General features: G+C 37.8%; 1 protein-coding gene across 8 annotated transcripts in view; it reads right to left on the reverse strand.

Moving 5' to 3' along the window:
• The window catches only part of BMPR1B (bone morphogenetic protein receptor type 1B), a 238,069-nt gene that overhangs the window by 121,148 nt on the left and 93,051 nt on the right, over nt 1-23,870 (reverse strand). The window contains exon 4 of one of the 8 annotated variants that reach the window (XM_063423770.1): nt 10,975-11,019. The exons of the other annotated variants lie outside the window; for them this stretch is intronic. The gene's annotated coding sequence lies outside the window, so the exon portion shown is untranslated. The remainder of the gene's footprint in view (nt 1-10,974; nt 11,020-23,870) is intronic. 8 annotated transcript variants of the gene reach the window in all.

Here is a 23,870-nt window from a genome sequence, read left to right on the forward strand (position 1 = left end):
TCCTTGCCGATGGCACAGGTCGGCGTTAATGTACACCGCGGCACGGCTCAGATGAAGTTCCCAGCTGCCCAGACAAAGCCATGCACGGGCTCCCCACCCCTCCTGCCTGGAAATACCATCCTGCTGCCAGCTTTACAGATGCTGTGGGCTTTTCCTGCAGACTCAGATCAGGCACAGAAGGGTAACTATGAGGCTCATATAAAAAAAAAAAAAAAAAAGAAAAAGAAAAAGAAAAAGAAAAAGAAAAAGAAAAAGAAAAAGAAAAAGAAAAAGAAAAAGAAAAAGAAAAAGAAAAAGAAAAAGAAAAAGAAAAAGAAAAAGAAAAAGAAAAAGAAAAAGAAAAAGAAAAAGAAAAAGAAAAAGAAAAAGAAAAAGAAAAAGAAAAAAAAAAGGAAAGAATGACAGCTTTTTGCAAACAGGTGGAAAAATGGGGGAGCAAAGAAGGAGGAGGGAAGGAGGAAGCACTTTTGTTTCAGTTCCCTTTACAGTGCACATCCAGCTACGATTACAGAATTTCATTCCCAGGAAATGTGGATGTCAAAAAATTCTGCAAAAATGTTTTCTATAGAACAAGTTCTTCAGATTGAATAAAGTGTGAGTCTGTCACAGAATTCACACAAGAGCATTAAGATTGTATAGGTGCTCACAGAGGGATGAAGAGCAAGTATTAACACTGTGTCTCAAAATTTCTGTCAGTGGTCAGAATTAGGTACCCCAATTCACTTTTAATAATTATGCACAGCATGACAATAAGCATGAGACATCACTTGTGGCAGGAACCCACAATCCTGCCCTACAATAAATAAAAGTTTCAAAGTTTTAAAATCAAAATAACATAAAACAGAATTTCACCTCTGTAAACCCACTGAGAAACTGGACTGGTATGATGTGGGTAGCTTGAAACAGAAAAATTAGGGAGATTGAAAAGAAGATAGTAAGATCAGCACAAATGAATATGTATTTGCTGCATGCCCTCAGTGTATACTGTGAGCAGGCACCACAAAGGCAGATAAATGTCCTGCCTTTCATCAATACATTGGATGGCATAACAGGGAGGTTTGCCCAAGGAACATGTAAACCATATCATAACTGCATTAACCCTAAGAGCTACAGGAGTTTATCTTAAAAATAGACTCTTTTTAGGAAAACTTCAGACCATGAAATACTCCTTGTCAGGAAAATATTTATACATAAATCCCAGTCTGTCCTAGGCTTACAGGACCATCAAGCCTGTGTGATTAGAAAATGCGCAGCCTGGCATAATCCCGTGGCCAGCATCCCTGCACACCTTTGGGGTTACCACTGAGGTTGTGGCCGGGCTTATTGATCCTTTTGCAGCTCTGCCAAGTTGAAGAAGTTTAAACAGTAACTTTGGAACAAAAGAGAAACTTCATCTCCTGCATCTATATTGAAAAGTATGTTAAGTTTTACTGCTTTCCTTCCACTATTTTCATCAACAACAGCTCCCGGAAGTGCTTTTAGTACCTTGTGCCCATCGCTGAGGCTCTCCTTTCATACGATTTATTTGTCTTTACTGTGCAGCTTGAAAAACTAAGATGATCATTAGTAACACACCACTACTGAAGCCGACTTTCTTTAAAAGGACACTGTTTATAAAACCTTGGTTTAGAAGCCTGTCACTGATGCCACAGAAAACCTTTTGTATTTAAACGAAAATACATTTGGATGACATGGGAAATTGCTAAGCCTTGGTGAAGTGCCAGATGCAAAGTGTAACTAATTTGCTCATTACAAGTTTCTCAGTCATAAAGCTCCTACACACAGCTCTCATCCTCAATCATGTACATGACAGTTTCATAATATCATTCCATCAAACTTTTAAGCTGCCACAAATAAATCCCTGCAGAAAACAGAAACCAGAGTGGTTTCATAAAACTGAGCAAGAAATTGAAGTATTTATCATGGCTTTATGTGTAGTATAATGTCAAAAACTTATTTCTTGGACATCTACATCTTTAAAACAGGGAATTATCTTTGACTTTTAAATTTTTTTAGGAGAAGCCCATAATTTTAATGAAACATGCGCATTCCTTTGTACTTCTGTAAATAAATCTACAGCATCACTTTACCATACCCCATTATTACCATGCCACACAAAAAGAAGCAAAAGAAGACAGGTAAACAAGAGCGAGAGGAGGATACCACGACCACGGCTGTTAGTGAAGGCTGGGTTTGTAACCTTGGCTTTGTTTGGCTTTGCACATGCAGAGGCCTTGCTGCACAGGTGACAGCACAGAAGACCAGCATCACGACATGAAATGATACAAGGACAGTGTGTTGACAAAAACCATGAACTTAGTGTGCTGGGTAAGTCTGACAGCACTCAGAGGATGACTTCTGGAGGAGGGCAAAGGAGAAAGAGCAGTGCTAGTCAAGAAAAATTCAAGAAAAAGAGCCTAGTTTTTTAACAAAATGTCAATAGAACCTCTTAAAATTCACAGGCAGCATCCCAGTGTTACAAGCAGTAATTTACATTAAAACCTCACAGCTGATGTGTGCATAATATAGAAGAATTAGACACTAATTTAGGTCACCTTAACGTTTTCTAAGTTTCTGAAATCCTCCAACAAAATTTTCAGGAACAGGAGAGTTTTGAAGTAAATGCCAACTGTGCATTTTTAGGTCCTTTCGTACTAGGAAACTAGTAGGGCCTTTCCTTCTTTGATCACTACAGTCAATGGCACCAACCATGACATCCAAAATTAAACATGAGCAAGGTTTAGCTAAATCAGAGTCTGCAGTTTGTAAAAGAATAGCACAAGAAAAATGTGAATTTACTACTGCATTATTACTGCTGCTTTTTTTGCTTGCATTTTGCATAGCCAGCAATTGCAATTTGGTAATGAGACACTTGTTACTACATCACTTAAGGTCAGACTCTTAAAATGCAGTCTGGCTAGCCTTAAATCTAGAACTAACACTAATATTAATCAGAGGTAACAGGCTTTCTTAAAATATGCCAACACTATCATCAATTTTTTTGAGGCTGTTGTAGCTATATAAGATAATCCCCATGGGACATGGAATGGTAATTGAACAGTATGGACCAATACAATTCCAAAAAGACCTTTCAGCAAGATGAATAGTAGCGAAGTTTCATAATCACCTAGTCTAACTTAAAGAAATTAAAAACCTGCTGGATTAGTAACTTGAAAAAAGAAAGCCAGTAGTGTGAAAGATTCAAGTTATTTGGAAAGAAAGAAAGGAATGCATCCAGCAGTAAGGAAAAATTATTTCCAGTAATGCTATAAAACTGAAAGATTGTAGCAGACACTAAAATCCAAATTGTGCCCAGAAGCCTGGATTTCTGCAACTATAAACCGGTTTAAATACTGAAAAATATTCCACATATTCTGTCTATTTTTAAAAGCATCTTATTCTGTTTTCTTTCATTACATCAGTTATGATACAGTGAATCAAGCCAAAAGTTTTAAAACCACAAAATAGCTTTAGTGGTCCGCAAGATTATTTTTAAATCTTTTGAAAACTACCTTAACATATTGTGCCTCAACAAACACTCAAACACCTTATATAAAATTTCATTACTTTATGAAAATCTCCATCTGTGTCTTCATGCACACTGTGTTTTTATTCCATATAATGAATAAGTGAATTTTATCGTCAATTAAATGAAGACTTCTTCCCTGGCTATTCCTGCCAAATAGGGAAAAAAGTCGATGCTAAAAGCCAAATGGAGATTATGAGTTCAACCCACAGGACCAAGAAACCTGTGGGGCTTGGAGACCCAAAGCTGTCCAAAGTCCTACTAAGAGCAGACTTGTTTTTCTACCTCTCTACTGACCATTTTCACATAAGATACCTCCAGTATTAGTCACAAGGAGCTTAAATCATTTGACTTCAATGTTGTTTAAGAAAGATTTGTTTCAGAATTTAGTCTCTCTGACAAGGAAGTGTAAAGTACAAGACTAATATGGTACACCATGACCATAATTTTCTTCCAATTTTTCAGTGGTCAATACCCATCTGAAGGCTCCTGTTGCATTACAGAAACATACTGACAGCATCCAACACCCCAGTACTGTATGTAAATTAATCATTAAAAGATAGATAATTTGAATTATTTTGAGTCTATTTCTACTTCCTGACTCTGATTTATTTTTTCTCGTAAACTCTGAAGTTCACCCAAAATTAGAAGTATAAGGCATCCTATAAAAACATCACAGAGCTAAGTTTTATCTGTATAGGCAGTAATTACATTTCCTAGTTTAAAGAAGGAAGTTAACTGAAGATGTATATATTGGAATCTGTTCAGATAATATATTCCAATCTGTTCACACTGTTGTGTGTCACACTCTGTAAAAGATGGCTTACACTCCCCTTTAAGGTGAGACAGAAATCCTTCAGAAATTTTTCTTGTCTTCTCTTCTTAATAAATGAAACTTTGAGTGAGCTGAGCAGATGACCGGAGCTGCAAATTCTATAACATTCTGTAGTATTACCTTTCCTCCAGCCAAGAAAAATAAGAAAATAAGCGCCCCTGAGGGTTTCCATAATGTAGCTAAAGCTTAGACAAACCTATGTTAACCACACAAGAACAGCAACATCTGTCATCTAGGCCGGCACATTTTAAAATGCAATCTATGTGAAATTGTGGTCATTCTGAACTTGAATCTTCAGTCTTCATCACAGCCTACTCTGCACAGCAGGGAAGTTTGTCAGCTGTGCAGACACTGATGAAGATGGCTTCAGTGTGCTTTTAGGAAATCCAAAGAATTTAACGATATTGAGCTATTCTTACAATTTAAAGACACAGAATTATTCTTACAGGCATGTAAATGCTGTGATGGCTTGGGTGCATGTTGGTCTTCACTAATGAATAAGGAAAGCAGGGTTAAGACAACACTTGAGTCACCAATAACAACTTGCAAAATCTTGGAAAGCTGAAGTCAGACGAGGAGGATTCTCAGTAAAGGAGATAGGAGGTCTGTAGGTCTAGTCAAAAACCTTTTTAGTGAACTGTGGGAAAAGATGCCAGTGCACACCTGAGTTTTTATGGCCTGAAGTCAAGCATAAGGAATAGTTTTTAGCACACTTTACAGCACGGTAACTCATTACACTTTACAAAAACTCCTTCCTCATCTCTTAAAAGTGATGAACTGTAGGCCAATGCCCTAGTGATTGTTTAGTATAATAATGTTTCTCATTTCCTCACTCAGCTGACACTTATTTAAGATACCAATCTTTGAAAACAAAGTTAGTCAAAATATGCAGTACTCATTTTTAAAATCTAACTAATTTAGTTGTTTAATCAGAGAGTAAATCAAGAGTAATCTTTCAGCTATATCACTGTGCTTCCCTATTCAGAAATGCCATAAGCAATAGAAGACACAGCTATAGCACAAGGCAGCTAACACAAAGGAGACACACCTATAAATGACTTGCTCAGAATGCCTTTGTGTTGACTATAAAAGGTCAGTACACAACTTGAACCACATAATCTAAGCATCAGTGTGACATTTATTATAGAGTCAAAAAAACCTGTTACTGGTACCTTGCCCCTTTGATACCTTTCTGTATCACATCATCTTTGATTGTCTGATAAAATTAGGAGATACGTTATCACAAAGAACTGGTTTCACAATAAGGCAGAGAATACTGAGTTCTTTCAGTGAAAATAAACTGAGTGGCATTTCTTTTTCACTGAAAAAATCTAGTCCATAATGCCACTATTTATAGGATTAAATGATGGACCAGTAAAAGCAAACTGATCCTGTTAATGATTTCAGTTTTATTTTTCATAGATGTCACTGTTTCCTAATGTTTCATGCAGGTTTAAAAACTGTCCATATGAACAAACACCTGGAAAAATGCTGAAAGTGGAGGAGAAAAGGCTGAAGGGCAGAATGAGTTGCAGACCTTCAATGGGAGAGCAAATGTGTGAAGTCATTAATTAGCAGAGACACTTTTCAACACTCTAAATTTAGATGACATGTTCCTTCATGTGTTCCTCTAGGAATACATGTATTCCTTTGTATGTATTCCTTTAGGAATGTATGCTAACAGAAGAAAAGGAGTTTGCTGCCATGGAAGGGCGCTCTGGAGCAGTTCCTTAGTTTTTTGCACATCTTCCCCTAAAACAGCAAAAGAAAGCAGACAAACGCCCTTGTAAGTGTTTAGATACACACATGTGGAAACATCCATGGACCTAATACAATCCTTGTAAGAAATTTGGTTAGAATATGGATAGAAATCTATAAAGGCAAATTACTTTCTAGAAATTCAGTGTAGCCTATATTCAAAAGTTCTAATTCTACCTGCATTACAAACTGTAATGAAAGTGTTATCTTTCTTTAAAAAATGTTTCCTTAAATTTTCCTCCCAAGCTCAAGATTATAAGTTTAGTCATAACTACAATATCACCAGTTACTTTCAAAGTTTAAAGCATTATAACAAGGACTGATTAAACACAGAACGAACAGAATGACTATCACTGAAGAAAACTGGCTTGTGAAGAGGAAGTGAAGAGGAAATACTGAAACTACAAAAGGTCCCTTCATTTATAAAGACCACAGGATTCTCCACATTCCTTCAAGAAAGTTTTATGATTTCAGCAAAATAACTTTGAGGAAAACAGACTACAGACAGTGAATCACACACGGCTGCACACATTGTTCTGTTTCTGGAAAATGAAAACCTAAGTCAAGTTTTGTGAAATCTGAACTTCAGGTTCCTGTGGCTCTTTCTGGGTTTCCTGGGTTCTGGCTTCTCCTCCCCCATAACCTAAGTGATTAGTCTGTTCTTGATTATACACTCTGATCTCCTTAGGTAACATGCTATCACCTCCTTGTCAGCTTTGACAAGTACAAGCTACATTTTTAACAGCAGCATCGATTTCACTTTTATTTAGGTGTGCAAGGCAGATAATTTCCCAGTGCTGTCAATGGTGACTGTCAAATTGTTTTAATCAACATACCTGAAAAAAATTAGTATTTCAAATGCCAGAAGGAATACATTTTAAAAAACCACAAAACAAGAATTTTTCTTTCCCCTCCTTCACAATTCCTATTTGAAACTCTGCACAAGTGCCAAAAATCACTATGAAATTCTATCATATTTCAGTCATCCTTGCATTATGAGACATTCTAATACTCTTCACTCATCAAAGTGAATACTGTTCAGCTTTAAAGAATTTATCTGTAGGCAAGTCAAAGTAAAACAAAATTTGAATTTTTCAAGTTGGCTGGAGTTTCGTGAATCCTGCACTGTAACAATTCTTAGCTTTTGCCCTGTCCCAGTTTTGGCCAGGACAGGGTTAAATTTTTCCAGTAGCCAGGAGGGGAGCATGGCTAAGGCTGGGATGTTATTTGATACCACCTCACTTCATTGTCGGGGGCAAGAGTAAGGGACTCTCACTTCCCGGGAGAAGGGTGTTCTCTCCATGAAGAAAAAGCATGATGGGGAAAATGGTCCATTTTTGGTTTATTTTACATGTAAATCAGTTCCTTTTATCATACCTTTGTTATTAATATTGTTACTCTTCATTTTCATATCTCATTGCTGTTTCCAGTAAACGGTTCTTACCTCAAACCATGATATTTGCCTTTTGTGCTTTCAGTTGGAGGAGGAGGAGGAGGAGCAGGGAGCAGCAGCATAATTTCAGCAGGACTACCAAATTTGAGAACACTACTCCTGAACTATGACATGCTCATGAAGTTGATGGAAAGCAGACCAATTTTGTCTTATATATGACCATCCCAGATGTCTCTCACATCTGAAGAATTACAGCATGAAAAAGGCCACTCTCTCAACGCCTACTGCTCTACTACATGGATGGGCCACGCTGTCATACGGGCTTTACATGTTCAAGAACAGCGTTCACCCAGGCACCATTTAAGGGTCCAACTTCACAGAACATTGACTCTACCCAGAGCAATTAACAATAACTTGAACTGCAGAACCAAATGCTATTTATGTGGTGGGGGAAAAAACTATGTAAGAACATTGCACTCCCTGCTCATTAATGAATGCATGTAAAATGTATGATTATGCATGAACTCACTGTTTATGAACATAGCCAGAGGGAACTGCCTCTTAGCTTAAAAGAAGGGATGGGGTGGGAAGAGAAGACTGAATGTACAGTGGGCCCTTCCAGAGGCCCATTATTAACTCTCCACCATATTCATGTTTACAGGCATGCTCTTACTCTTTCAGCATGCCATTGCTTACCTTTGACTCTAAGGGTCTTTGTTTCCAAGCAATAAATATTTTGGACTCCAGGGAGCAGACAGGAAGATCATACATGACTCCAAAAAATCCTTTACTGTTGATAGATTATTGTAAGCACTTATTCATTATTAGCTGAAATGCTGCTGACTGCACACTTAATAAATAGCCTATTTGTTCTTTCCAACTGAAGCAATACTGTAAAAGGAGACTTTTGAAGGGAAGACCAATAAAAACATAAAGACATCACACAGCAGGTAATTTGCAGAATGTGGTTTCAGTTTTCTGTTCATTGCAACACAATCAACAAATACGGCATCAAAATTTCTGCTGCTTCCATAAAATCTTTGTGTAGGACCAAGTATTCATACCCCTTAAAAATGAAGTTTTCATGGAATAGGGCATTGAAGTGAACTATAAGTACACATGTGTAGCTTTATAAAAACTGAGTCCAATACTTCTTGTCTTCTTTGGGCAAAAACAGCAGCCTTGGCTCTCCCAGGGAATAAATGCTGCCCTGAAGCTCAAGACAACAAACAAGGTGAAGAGCCTACTTTGCTGCAAAACATCAGCAAGTTGTAAGCACAAAAGGCATACAACTAAGCATTCCCCCCCTTTCCCCCTTTTTGTTCTTAAAATGAGCTTAATCTCATTTAGAACAAGAAAATATTCACATCAAAAGTTCTTCTGACTTAAGTCAGTCTGTATAAATATTTTCAGTTACACCCTCAATCAGTCTTAATTAATCACTCCTTTTAGGACCACACTTAATAAACTATGTGCAAGATAACTGTCTCTTAATGGCTACAAGAAGGAAAACAATCAGAATTTAAATTGCTTAAAAGGATTCCACACAATTAAGAAGTGGATTAGAAACATATTGTACAGGAGGAAGAGATTAACAGGGAAGGAAGAGACAGAAATATTCAAAACATATGATTGGAGAGTTAAATTTAAAAAAGCATCAGCCATACTCATGAGTTAACAATAGTTAATTTGCAAACCTGACATATATCAGAGCTAATAATATTATCAGAGCTAATAGTTAAGTGACACATTCCTGTAATAAAAGCAACTATGCCACATATATGTAATCTTCTATTTCAGTATTTAAAAGTCCTGAAACAACAGGATATCCAAGAGTTTCTAAAATGCTTCTGAAAAGAATCATGTCCAGAGCTTGTACTCAAGCACAGTAAAATAGTACCTGAGGAATAATGAAGGGAAAACATCTCTAATAGTGCCAGTTTCTTTATGGCATTGCATGGCAGTGTCACTGTAGCACAAGTGACAAATGAGCACAAATGAAACTGAACATTAGCAACACCAAGTTTACTTAGGTTCCGCAGTCCATCATGCCTTCACTTTATCACTTTGGCTAAAAAACAAACAACAAACAGCCAACAGGTCAAGAAGCTGCATCCACTTCAGCCTGCATTACTTAACATGTGCAGCTATTTCTGAACTTCACCACTGGGCAGCTCACTAACTCAAAGGTGCTGATGGTTTCTTTTCATTTACTGTGAGAATAAATTATGCCACTTACCTACAAAAGCATCTCTCATAGGTGCCTCATTTTATGTCTGACATTGGACTTTGCTGAACAGCTGCATGCCTCCCCTCACAGCTGGATGCAAGCTGCTGGACAGCTACACTACTCATAGCAGAAGGAAAACAGAGGTAATGATATGCAGTGAATTGGGCTTGTTTGAATCAGACTAAATATTTGGACTAGAGTCAAATTCTTTCTATAATACATATTGCAGGCATATGTGTGACAGAAAATGAGTTCATTGGAGGAGAAATGTAACATAAAAGAGTAAGAATTACTCCAAATGCATGGGAAAGGCAAACTAACTACCTAAGTGTTTCTCAGACAAATCCAATTGATTCTTTTCTTGCAGTCCTAATAGAATTAATTTTCTAGTAGAGTTAGTAACTGCAGTCTGGCATGGCTCAAGTATTGTGAAGGCTTTGATTTGATCATCGTGACTTGATGTCCTCATTTCCCCAGCTATGTTCATGCACCTTCCTTCACACAATGAATGTAGTAACATAAACATCACTGCAAGGCATTCAAATGTATCAGAGTCCCCTGACTTAGGATTTAGTGCTGCTGGGACAGATGTTATTCTTGTTTATGTTATCCAGAAAAAAAATCCCACACTGATTCTGCTGTTGATGACAGCTATAGAACCACACAGAGTTTACACTCATCTAACAGCAACTTTTTCTATAACCTTGTGATAAATCATGTCAACAGCACCAAGACCTCAAGTTTTGATCCTTCCATGCTGTCAAGATTCCTTCTAAAAAGCCAAGATTCCACACACTGGCACACTGGATCCATCCTCAACAGGACCTCTGAATGAGGTCCGAGATGTGCAGTCCCACCTGAGACTGTTTGACCCACTCCAAGTTAGTTACTGATCCACATACAGAGATCACATGGAAACCAGAGATTAAGTAACACCACCATTTTGAAATATGTTTGAATCAGCTTGATATTACACTACTGCTCTTTGTTTTACATTCTCAGACCCTCCCATGAGAAGAATGACTTCTAACTTCTAAAAGGTGACTGCCATTTATATAAACGCAAAGTAATCCAAAACACTACACAACATGAGAAATCAACTGATGAAACATTCCAAAAGTTACATTGGCAATGACAGAAACAATTTTAGTGTCATCCCCATTACTCAATTACTAAGTAGTCACATTATCTAGGAATGCACAGAGTGTTAATTAATGAAAGGCTGCTCTTACCTTTTTTAAACTAAGTTTCCATGCTGTCATCATTGTGATTCAAGTCTGAAAATGGTAATACATTTTTTATTGTGGAAAAGGATAAGTACTTATAGTGTTTTCAGATCAGCCAATAAATCAATAAATCAGCTAATCAATAAATTGGTCACTTATAATGAGAAATAAGATACCTGTCTTAAAGACAAAACTCCAAATTGTGTTTATTATTTCATATAACCACACAACAGTTGAGGTTTTAAGGCATCTTGGAGAGAATCTAATGCAGCCATCCTGCAGGGCCAACTGGAACAGGCTTCTGAGGGGTTTGGGCAGAGCTTTAACATTTATAGAGATGGAAACTCCACACCCTCTCTGGGCAACTTTTACCAGAGTTTAAGCACCCTCACAGGAAAAACTTCCCCCTCTCCCTCATGTTTAAACAGCATTTAGTCAATTTCAGCTTGAGCCCATTGTCTCTCCTCCCAGCACTGCACAGCACTGAAAAGAGCCTGGGTACTTCCTCCTTGCACCCTCGTTTCAGATATTTGTACACATCAGTTCCCCCTGAGCCTCCTCTTCTCCAAGCTGAACAGTCCCAGGTCTCACTCCTTCCCATAGGACAGATGCTCCAGTCCCCTAAACACCTTCATGGTGCCTTCCCTGGACTGGTTTCACTATGTCCATGAGTTTCTTGTGTGAGGGAGCCCAGCACTGGCCCAAGAGCTCCAGATGTGGCTCAGCAGTGCTGAACAGAATCCTCTCCTCAGCCTGCTGGCAGCACAGTGCCCAGTACAGCCCAGGAAGCTGTTGGCTCTCCTTGCCACCAGGGCTCATGGATGGCTCACATTTATGTTGCTTCCTCAAACTTTTCTATTCTCTGAGTTCCTGTTTGGTGAATGTTGCTTATTCTTCAGTGCTGATTATATGAATTTTGTTGTTTTGAGACTTATCTCATACCAGTGAAAATTCCTCTCATTAGTCAAACATTACCAGAATAATTTAGTTCACCAATCCAAAGAATCTCTTAATCCTAAATTTAGTGTTTCTTAAAAAAAGAAAAAAGCTATGGCAAAGGGCAGGTGGATTGACAACAAAAGAATCGTCCAAAATACACTATATAAAGAATATATATTGAAAATATATCTGATCTAAATGATAGCTTTGACAAACAGGCAGAAAAAAAAACCATCTTAGGAAATGAATGGAAAAATTTTCACTGTGTAGCACAATTTTTTGGTTGACCACGGATCATAATTTATTCAGTCAGGTATGGATATTTCCACAGTTATTCACAGTCTTGGCTCATTCTCCATCACTCTTCCCAACGTGTTTTTTGCAAAGGCATAAAATGTAATGAACACAAATCCATGTATTCTGTTAAATTATTAAAAATGAGACACCAAGAAGTCATTGACTATTTCCTTTAAAAACAAATTTTTGTTTACAAAAATAGTGTGCCGTCTTTTAAGAGAAAAAAAAAATGGAGGAATAAAAATAAAATATTTCAAGAGTATGAAATATTTTGTCTTTTTACTCTTTATTCTAAGAATAAACACTTTGCTTAGCAGTCATGAGTGTTTGAAAAGCATTAAGACAGTTAAGCAAGCCTGACACTCAGCTGGTATTTTAGCCACCACAAAACACAAGAATAGAGAATGAAAAAGCCAGCATCTGGCTGGCTTTTTAACTTCTGAGTGACCATGACAAATTGTTAGTTTATTTGCTGACTATAAACTTTCATCATTAAACTGAAAATAAAGCAATTGAAAGATTAGCTACAAACAAGCAAAATTCTGAATGAAAACATACTGGTAACGATCTGTAGTTTAACTACTTTGTCTGGCAACGTTTTGGGGTTTTTTTCCTAAGGAATAAATGCAGCATGCAAGGACTTGTGTGTTTTTAAAATAAGATAGCATTTCTTAAGTTTATAATTACAGTTTTCTGCAACCAGAAGTTGAAATAGAGGAAAATAATTTTAGTCATAATATCTTGTGATAGAAAGGTGTTTGGGGTTATTATGTTCCCTTCCAATGAAGAAAAGATATGGAGCCCAAAGGAAAAATGTCAGACACTTCACATAGCTGGAGCCAGGAGGTTTCAAATCTCCCAAAAATGGCACTGATTAGATAACATGTGCCTAACTGGACTGACATTGGACAAAAGCACTTCTGTCTCCTCTAAAATAAACAAAGAGATGATGAGGAGGCAGCTCCTGGATTATCACTGGAAAAAGAGAAAGATTTGGTCATCCTGATGGAGGAGAAGCAAACTGCCCAGAAGAAGAAGCTCTAAGATTCTTCAGAGGCAGCTGAAGAATTTGGTATTAATGGATTTATTAAGAGAAAAAGATTAACACCAATCAACCTAGCCAGAATTAACATGGGAGAAGAGAGATTTAAAGCATTTATTTCACAGCCAAAAGAAGACAAGCATACATAAAGAATGGGTCAGTTTTTCAAAGCACAAGGTGTGTACGGCTGTGGGAAAGAGTGAGGCTTCTCTGAATATAGTACAAAGTAATGTGAGGATACATGATGAAGAATCCTCAAGAAGAAGAAGAAGAAAAATTTCAAGTTGCCTGGAGAAAAAAAAATCATTGAAGAGTTTGCAAAAGGCAAATACTACAAAATAGGATTACTGTACATATGCAAAAATTCATGTTATACAGCAGCTAAAAGCAAGTCTTATCTACTAACTTACAGAAGGAAAAAGAAAGGAATTTTGCTGAAGTAAAGAAATGACGCTAATAGCTAAACCTAGAAATGAAACATTTGTCAAGAGGCTAGAGATAAGGGCAAGAAATAAATGTTGCAAGACTCTTCTTGGAAAAAGTTGAAATAATATCAATTATATTTACCTTTCATTTATCAAAGAGAAAAAATCCAGTGGATTTTATTTCAATCTTCAGAATCTTCAAGTAGTTCCATGAAAACTCATGTGTACTTACAAACCAAGCAGATTCCATGTCAATCTCACCGGTCCCTTAATTTTTGATACTGCTGTTTTACCATCAAAAAGCTATTCAGATTCAACAGATTGGATTCCAAGCCAGTTAAATCACCAAAAATATTAAATATTGTTTATTATTATTAGCCCAGATTTGGCAAAAGTCAACAAGACTACACTACAAGTTACATATATTAGAATTTATATCTTTGAATTGTTACCACATGTGCCTCAAATTATGTCAGGGAGGCACCAGCTCCAGCATTCAGAGTCCCTGTACGAGATACACTGCAGTGTAATTTACAGCAGACCTTGCACATTAAGCTTTCATGGTGGTAGCTGTGTGTTTCATTACTTTTTAAAGAGAGATTTGGACAACACTGATTTGTCCCACATACACAGAGCTTACACACAACTGCCTGTGTTAGTGTCTCTCTGATGATTCAGGTCAAGTTTTCTGTTTCTCTCCTTGACTTTCCTGGCCAAAGGTGCCGTTCATTTGCTTATATCAGACTTTCACCTGGTAATTTGGCATGGTCAGTATTTCAGCTCCTCAGCAATACTTCATACTATAATCAAATTGGTTTGCTTCTCCACCCTTGTGCACCAACACATTGTGCTTTAATCAGGGACTGAAAACAACCTATCCGCCCACTCAGCTAGCCAAATGCCAAAGTGTCTCCAGATTTTTTAGCTTTCTTTTGGCTGTAAAATGACCTTTAAAAATGGGCAATAAACATCATAGCTGGCTTCTCATGTTTGCAAGCAAGTAAACAATTTTTTTGGACACCTCTTCAGCTGCACAGATGTGTGCCAAGCTGCAGCAGCTCATGGCTGTTCATAAGAACCACGCAAGAGACATCGAGAGCATCAAGAAACAGCTGCCTGCAAGGATGAAGCAGCAATGAAAAGACCGCTGAATTCAAAGCAGAAGGATGTCTGCCTCCTCTTTGCTGCAGAACACTAGGGTTTAGCCTCTTTTCAGGCCAACTTGTCACATCCCACCAGAATGCTGACACCAGGATCATCCCACCCTGGCACTCACTGTAGTCCTGTGGCAGCACAACCAGAAAAACCCTAGTGCTTGCTGGTGGGAAGGGAGAAATCCAGCACACAAACTTGAGGACTCTGAAAAATCAGTCTCTTGAAGGGACAGAAGGTGAAAGGTGTTGATGTTAAAGGCTTGAAGTTACTTAGTGATCTACAAGAAGTGGACTAGCTCATACCAAGCGAGACCACAGAAGACTTTCTTCTGGAGGCAGAAGAGTAAGGGACACAACGCATGGCATGAAGGCAGCATGTGAGAAAACACACTTCTCCCTCACACCTTTCTCTCCTCACTCATTTCTGGTCTATATGTAGATTTAACACAGAGGTATCTCTTCTTTTCATGTCCAAATCCAAACCCTCATCACTGCCTCCAAACACAACAGGAAGAATGCCAGCCCAACTATTTTTCATTCTGGCGCTTAGGCACAGGCTACATTTTTCAAGCCCTGGCTTCAGCCTCACTCTCTGGTCCAGTTCCTTGAGACACAACAGCTCACTCACACCTCATTCTGCAATGTGCAGAGAGAACTATTTGTTCTCTTGCTGCAGGGGTGTAAAAGCCAAACTGTCTTGGGACTCCAGGGCAGCCCGAGGCTCACCCTGCAGCTACAGCCTTCAGCAACAGCTGGCATTGCTACAGCACAATTAAAGCAGCAAAGACGCCTAAGACAATTAAACTAATTGATGGTCTTGCTAGTGAACTTTGGTTCTTCAATAATATTTATTGATTGAGAAGAGATAAATCCTTCCAGGGTGGGTAAAAGGCACTACAGTTATCACACATGGTTCAGTGCAGAGACAAGAGACTGCTCTGCACATGTTACTGCCCACCACACCGAGGAGACACTGAGCAAAACACAACTAAGAGAATGTCAGCTAAAAACCAGCCCAAGTAAACAAGTTTTATATGCGGCATCTTGGGAGTGGAGGAGTGGAAAGGCAACAGCTCCACTGTTTTCACAGTGTCCCTGGGGAAGGACTTGGGAGCACTTTGAGCCTGATAATCTGCGTGCCCAAGGGCACCCACACACAGCCTCCTGGCATTGCAACCCAACGCCCCTCAAAACATGTAGGACCCTCAGTGAGTCTGAAAGCAGTATTTGCCCTTGTATGTTGCAGAAGAAAGCTGAGTACTCCTTACAGATTCCCTGCTCTCACCCCACAGCCGAGAGGGGTTTTCTTTGACCACCATTCAACAGTCCATTGGTACTGAATCTAGGCCACAATATCATTCAAAAAGGTGCTTTCCTTCAATCTGTGCTAATAAAACTATACGACACTATAAACATTTTCCACAGTGGACTCCAAGATGTTTGGTGCTCTAGCTGGAAACACTGCTCCTTTTGTTTTTACAGCAAATCCTTTTAGACACACTTCCTGTTAAGCCACTGAATATTTTTGTCTTCTATTTTCTGCAAGGAGAGCCCCAGAGCCCTTTTGAAATCCAAGCAAGAGACTTATGACCAGCTATCGGGCAAGCATTATCACTACAGATCTAAGCACATTACAAAATCAGACTCATCAGAAAAGCAGAGCAATGGCCAGGGAACAATTTCCCCTTCTGTAACTGTTCTAATACACAGGCGGATCACACCAGGAAATCAGCATTAACAGGATCTACAGGACCCACACCTCTCAAGTGGGGAGAAAGAAACAGACTCCCTAGAGGGCAAAATTTCCTTTCCATTAAAAATTTAATCTAAAGCTTTGAGGAAAGGAATAAACCAACTACTTTGATAAACTTTGTCAGTCCGCGTCTATTAATCTTATTAATTCAACATATTCTCCCTTTCTGACCTAGTGTAGGGCAGTCTGAGAAGTGCAGGGCAGGTAAAGCAGGAGTAGAAGTATGACATGAAATCCAGCAAAGCACCATGCCCATGCTGCTACAGGCTTTTCTGTTAAAGGGCTGACAAAAATGCTCATGTTTCAGTTGAGCAAAGTTTACAGGGAGAGGCAATATCTTTTATTAGACCAACTGATACAGTTGGAAAAAACAGACAAGCTTCTGGGCATAGAAAGCCTTTCCTGCACCATCCTGAAGGAGGATTTTCTTGTCTGAAGCATCTGTTTTTTCCAACTATACTGGTTCATCTAATAAAAGATATTACCTCTCTGTGCAAAACCTGCCCCCCTTACCAGTCTTTGAATATCGTGGCTGTAGCAGCAATAATATTGCAGTTACTCTAGTACTGATCATTTGCAGTACAGACTTCTGCATTTGTTCTAACAGGCATCAACTCATGTCACAGAGAAAAGGCTACCATTTTTAAAGGCAATAGCTTATCATAGATTATACTCATAGCCAACATGGGCCAGTGTAAAGCTGATGATGAAGAAGGCCAAAATATATCCCCAACCCAAAAATCATTCCAAGTCCTGTTATTACCAATAGTCTTGGGAACTGACACTTTCACATGTGAGCTACACCCTACAGGGTTTATCATGAGGATACACATTTACATATGAGAGAAAAACACAGAAAACAGTAAAAGCTTCCGAGCACTGTGGGCCTTAAGGAGGGTCTTTGTGTCATCTCAAACTTTGATGTTTTGAGTACTTCTGGTGGAAGAGATGAAGCATCTGCCTGACCTGCTGCATGGCCAGGCACTGCTGCTAGGAGATGCACAGATACCTGAAAGATCATGTTCAGCTTGTGAAGATATACTTTTTGTTCCACTGTCTGCCACTGAGTTGAGCACAAATCTAATGGAAAAGCATTCGTACTGCAAATGAGAATAACCAGTTCTTGCTCTCAATTTAAAATACCCTGTTATTTATTATAAAACAGGCCATATTCAACTACTCTTCACTGCTCTCTCTGCTCTCTGACAGGTGAGCAGATTCACTGTAAGAAGGGTGTCAGTAAGAAAGCCGTGGTTAAATAATTTTTCAGTGAATTACATTTTGTGGGCATATACTATTACTAAGACATATTCTGAGCTTTATTTCAGATGACTATGAAGCAAAATGCAAAACATTTTCCATGACACGTCTGAAGAATGGTAGAAATTTGTATTACAGATTTATCTGCATTCAAATTACAAATGAATGATCCCTGGTACTGTCTGACTCAGTGGTGTAACTATAGATTAAACACATTAATTTCAGTGGAATTTCTACACAGTTTTGCTTTGTCACACAATTCAGAATGGATGTGGTAATTATCATAAAATTACTTGATATTTTATATATTGTAGTTCATATGTATCCATGACTGCAGAATTGGATTTCACCAAGAAGTGTTTCATCTCTACAGGATGGTTGATGTTTTGCATTTTTAAAATAAATACAACAGCCACAAAATAAATTTATTTTGTAAGCAGAATTTTTATAAGCTGATCTGGCAAATATTTATCTCTGACATATATTTAAAACTTGTTAATACATATTTATGCAAATATCAGTTACACTCTTGAACCCTCTTTTGGGGCTAGGAAGTGGAAAAATTATTTTTTAAAAAGTTTATTTACACAAATTAACTAATAAAACAATCCACAGCCTGATTGCACACCTGAAATAAGCCAGATTGACCAGAAATGCAATAACAGAGGACTGTAATTTTGAAAACTATATCACGGCTGAGAGAAGGGGAAGGAATAAATTAATTTCTGAATGCTTCAAAAAAGAAAAAACAGTACGCTAAAATCAGTAGGATTAAGTCCCTACAGTTTTCCCCATACTGGGAAATTTTAGGATAATGAGAAAGACTTTTTCCTCAAAGCAGAAGTGGTATGATAAGAACTAGAGTCTCAAAATACTTATACATAACATGCTGTTTCTTCACTTTGCTTTATAATTACCTGCAAAAACTAAGTGAAAAAGAGGCATAATTTTTTTCCACTGACTATCAGACTTTTTCACTCATGTCAATGTAATCAAGAAGGAGATGACCAAAAATATAAGCTTCAGAAATTGTCTAACATTGGAATAAAACTGCATTTTTGTTAACCATCATTTTTGTCACCCACCTGGTGTGAGGTGACCTTCAAAAGGGCTTGTGTGGTTTGAAGCTTTCTTCCTATCCAGGGTGTGGTGCAGCCCAGAAGCCACAGATATCAACCATTAGTTCCTCGGTACTTTGGTGCATCAAATATTCGAAGGAATGACCTCAGATTTTTTCTCTGGGCATCACTCACTATACACTCAGTTTATTGATCTTCTGTGGTTATGGAACAGAAGGTAATTTTCATGTGTTCTCACATCTGGGCTAACAATAATTTGCATTAATATTATTTATGTATCATGTGCTTTCAAGACTGCTTTAGGACAGTAATGGAGAACAGGTCAAGCAGTCTCTCATGGAGTCCTTAACAGATGAAGAAGGGCTTGTAACTGATTAATTGCCAAAAGGTATTAGTTATTTTGTTCATGAAATTATTTCTCTATGTGCTCCGCAGAACAGGCACCATTTGATGAACACCACAGACAGGAGAAATGCAGCCATTCCTCATCTAACTTCTCATTGCAAGGTTAGTATTGATTTTCTTTGAGCACTTTTCAATCAGCTCACAGCCACACACCTGGTGCACAGACCATCTCCCTGCTTCATCAAGAACAGTACTTAGTTGCTATTTTTTCCCCCTAGACACAGGAGAAAATACACAGGTGACTTGTTTGAAAATGGAGGAAGAAGGAACTCTAAAAGACACAGGACTGAGATAACAGCATTAATGGATGATGAGTTGTCTCATGGCCACATTACACTCCAAGACTTGTCTGGTCTCTAAGTCAGCCAGACAGTGTTGTGTGTTTCTATTCAGAGCCACGGAAAGGACAGGTTTTCTTTATACCTGCTGCTTTTGTTGTGTCAAATGCAGATATTGAGTCATGAAACATACCAGACTTTATGGTTGGTTTGCACAAGTTGTCTGAACGATACTAAAACTCCAACCGAGGTATTTCAGATGGCATAGAATATAATGATCCAAAGGTCCACATCCCTCTTTGACACTATTCAGCAATTCACAGTACTTACAGATGGAACAAGATAGAAAATTACATATAACAATGAGATTGATGAATTCCTAGCTCTATTTAATACTCCAGGCTCCATGTTAAGTGGCCTCTAAGCCACCCTTGAATGCAAAAATGCACAGAGAAACAAGACAGAAATCTGCTTGACCTGAACTGGAAAGAACTTCAAAACATCTATGCAAAGTCTGCATAAGAATATTAGGAAAAAAAAAATAGAGTAAAATTCTTCATGCAAATTGCCATCTGGGCCAGGAAGCTGAGCACAATACTGTTTTCATCATCTTTAATGATGCACAGTTTAGTTCAGGAGGAGATGGGAAGGAAATGGGACCAACCTTTGACCAGTATGACAGCAGCATAAGCAACCCCTTATTGCATTATGAAATGATTCATACATGGGGACCTGTTACATTACTGGCCCGTTAACAGTATCTCAGCTCCTTACTTGGACTTTTCTTCATTTTGTTTTACATCAGACAAGCCTATTGCTGTCATTTGTAAAGAGCAGAATAGCTACTACAGTTTTAATATCAAACACAGGGAAAAAATACACAGCAGCTGTTCATATTTTCTAGGAAGTCTGTTATAATAATGATGTCATGGAAAAAGGCTGGAATCTATTAAAATGGATCAGACAGGCCAGCCATTCAAAGCCTTCAAACAATATGCATATACAAGCTCCACTATGTACCTTACTTTAAATTAAAAATATGCAAATAGTGGAGTTCCTTAAAAATATTATTGAGATCAGGCAATTAAGGTAATTTCATGGATTTACTTCAATAAATTCAGTTTACTACTAGAACTACCCAATAAAGCAAAATACAAAAGCTACAACCAACTTACTGTCAGTTAAGCTCACTTTCACCTATAAAAGCATTTATATCTATTTTTAAATCACTGGCTCAATCCACATAGGAACAAAGAAGCTCTCCCAGCAAAAGAGCAGCAGTGAATAGTTTGGAAACTAATAAACCAATTTACCTTGTGTTTTTCCAGACTCTACCAAGCCAACTATGTATGACATCAAATTTTGAAGATTTTGGGTTACACTGATGAGTTCACATGTAAAGGGCACATCTGAGATCAAATTAAAAAGACATTCTTAAATTTCTTCCTTTTCAGACCATCAAATAGGTTTTGTACCTGCTAATTATAAAATACCAGGTACAAAAACCCTGAATCAATGAAAATACACCAAGACTCAAAAAATTAATGAAACTACGAACTGATTTAAAGTGGTAATTCCATCAGGTCATCTGAAGAGACCGATGACAGCCCTGGTCAGTTTTGCCTAAGTAAGCTCTACTACACTGACTATATTCCATACTTAGCTACATTCAACATTACAACTACAGCTATGTATTAAAAAAACAAACAAACAAACAAACAAAAAAACAAACCCCACACTTGCTCTCCAAACTCCATTCAAAGTTCAAACTGCTAAGCAGAATTAAAACCCAGAAAACAATGATCTGAACTTCATAGACACTTCCATGCTGACGCCTTCTCATTAAACACCTTCTCCTGCAAATGAGTATGTATGAACAAATTTGAGTTTACACAAATCTGGCTGCCAAATCTTATCCCCACTATCCTGCTCACATTTCCAGTCCCAGTAAAAGGAGGTGGTTACGCATGCACTAAAAGCAACAGGCTAGGCATGCAAGGGGCTCTGTGCACTTCTCTAAAGACTCAAAAGATTTGAGCCAGGGTACAATTAAATGAGTCTGACTGCCTTATCTTAGGCACCTCACAGTGTTCATAAATTTTTACTTGAAGCTGTTATTGCATATAATAAAATAGCGTTAACATTTCAGATGAACATTCAGGGCAGCTTATAAAATATTCAGTGATTAATGTCCTTGTCTCATATTTTCAGTTTTCATTGCTAGTGGAGGTCATATGTTATGATGTCAGCTTGAATCTAGATTTCCATTTTGAGCAAATTTAATTTAAATTATGATCCTAAGGCATATGGTAAAAATCACTTAAAAGTTCCATACTGGGAAAATTTGTTCACTCTGCAAATAGGATAGATTTCACATTCTGGTGTCACTCATCAAACAAACACAGTTTGGGTGGATGGTCCCGGATAGTAAAGATGCCATAGTGAATGTGCAGGAGCAGAACTCATCTATATCAAGATTTAACAGAACACTTGCCAACCTTGAGTGCAGGGATTTGCAAGACTCGGCCAATAATAGGAAATTAATCAAATCCCCAGAGCATGACGTAAATTCAATCTGCCAAAAGGATTCAGAAGGAGGAAGAACAGAAGTCTTAAAAGAGATCTGAGCTGGAGGAAGGCTCAGGGCATATTTTCCTTAGGAGCTAGTAGGATGGATGTGTTTCCTGGGGTCTCGCACTAGTAAGACACTCGTCCCTTTATTCTGCCATGCTCATCAGACTGGAGAATTCCTCCCCAAATTGCAAAGAGACACGTTATGAGACAGCTGAGATCACAGGACAGTAGGTTGCCAGTGAAAGGACCACTCCTCTTCTCTGTCCACCCCACCTGTGTCCTCATTCTAGTTCCCTTGGACTATCACTGCCTTTTTCATGACCCTGTTTGTGACACCAGCTTACACAACTAAACCATTTGAGAGCTACCTCTGTCTTCTTTCTCCCTGGTCCCTGCTCCCCAAAAGAAATAGTTCTCACGTGGTTGTGCTCCCTAAAACAACTCACTGTGGGCCCAAGTAACAGTCAGCTCGATAATCTGATTCGTTTCAAGTCCAGGGTATATAGCCACAATTTTCTGTATATTGCCATGACCTTTTCTCAGGTGAATTGGTTCCATGTGAAACATTACCAAAAAATTATTTCAGATTAAATTATTAGGTTTGATGTTGTGGATTATTATTATTGTTGTTATTGTTATTGTTATTTCTTCTTTCCACAGACGAAATATTCATGGAATAACAATAACTAACTTAAAGTCCTTCTCAAAATAAAACCAAGCTCAAATGGGTTTTTCAGCTATGCAATGCATGAAGCACTAAAATTATTACTGCTTTTTTCTATCATTTATTATTGATTTTTTTCCCCAGTAATAAATGGTAGCACAGGTATACAAATTAAATATTTCTATACAGCCTTTGAATTACAATTATTTCTTACATTGGTAAAGCAGTTGCAGAAAAAAACCAGTACAACCCACTGGAACTACTTCAACCATCAGATAAGGAAGGGCATTCAGAATTTACATAATCACTAAAATTTCAAAGCTTGTTGTGAATTGGTCAAGCGTTAAAAAATTACTTTTAAAAGAGTGGAAAATCTTCTGTAGCATTTTACAGCCAGATGCCTATAATGCAGCGTATGCCAGCTCAAATGTTTTGTATCACATAAGTATAATTTGCAAACAAGGACTAGTACAGGGAGAAAGTTACATGGAGAAAGGATGGACCTACTCATGGGGTTTTTCAGTGTTTCTTTTTTTTTTCCTTCAAAAATGATTGAACTGACTAGGAACATCTTAGAAGATGTCCAAGGTATTGCCTGCCTCCAGGGAGGCATTTTAAGCACAAAGTAATAAAAACCCTTCAAAAGGTCTTTAGTGTGAAACTATAAAGCAATTTACATTTATGCAGTTGTACAGCCAAAAGCCATGTGTACATCCACACAATTACATTGGTTCTATTATTATCTTTGTACTCATTTCAGATTCAGGCAGATAAACAAATACCTAGGATATTGCAGAAGCAGTAGCAGCATTTGCTATCATGTAGTTAAATATGGTAAATAATTACTTAAATAGATTACCTTAAAATAGATAGATTATTTAATAGATCACTTTAAAATGTCTCAAAAGTATTTAAAAAAAGGTCTTTGTTACAGGAAATATTTCAAAACTCATCTTAAAACATGCTTGAACAGCTAATAATAAAAAAAATTCCTTTTCTGCAAGAATGGAAAGACAAAGATTTGGGACAGAA

This window comes from Prinia subflava, chromosome Z (genome assembly GCF_021018805.1).
Source record: "Prinia subflava isolate CZ2003 ecotype Zambia chromosome Z, Cam_Psub_1.2, whole genome shotgun sequence".
NCBI classification, from domain to species: Eukaryota; Metazoa; Chordata; class Aves; order Passeriformes; family Cisticolidae; genus Prinia; species Prinia subflava.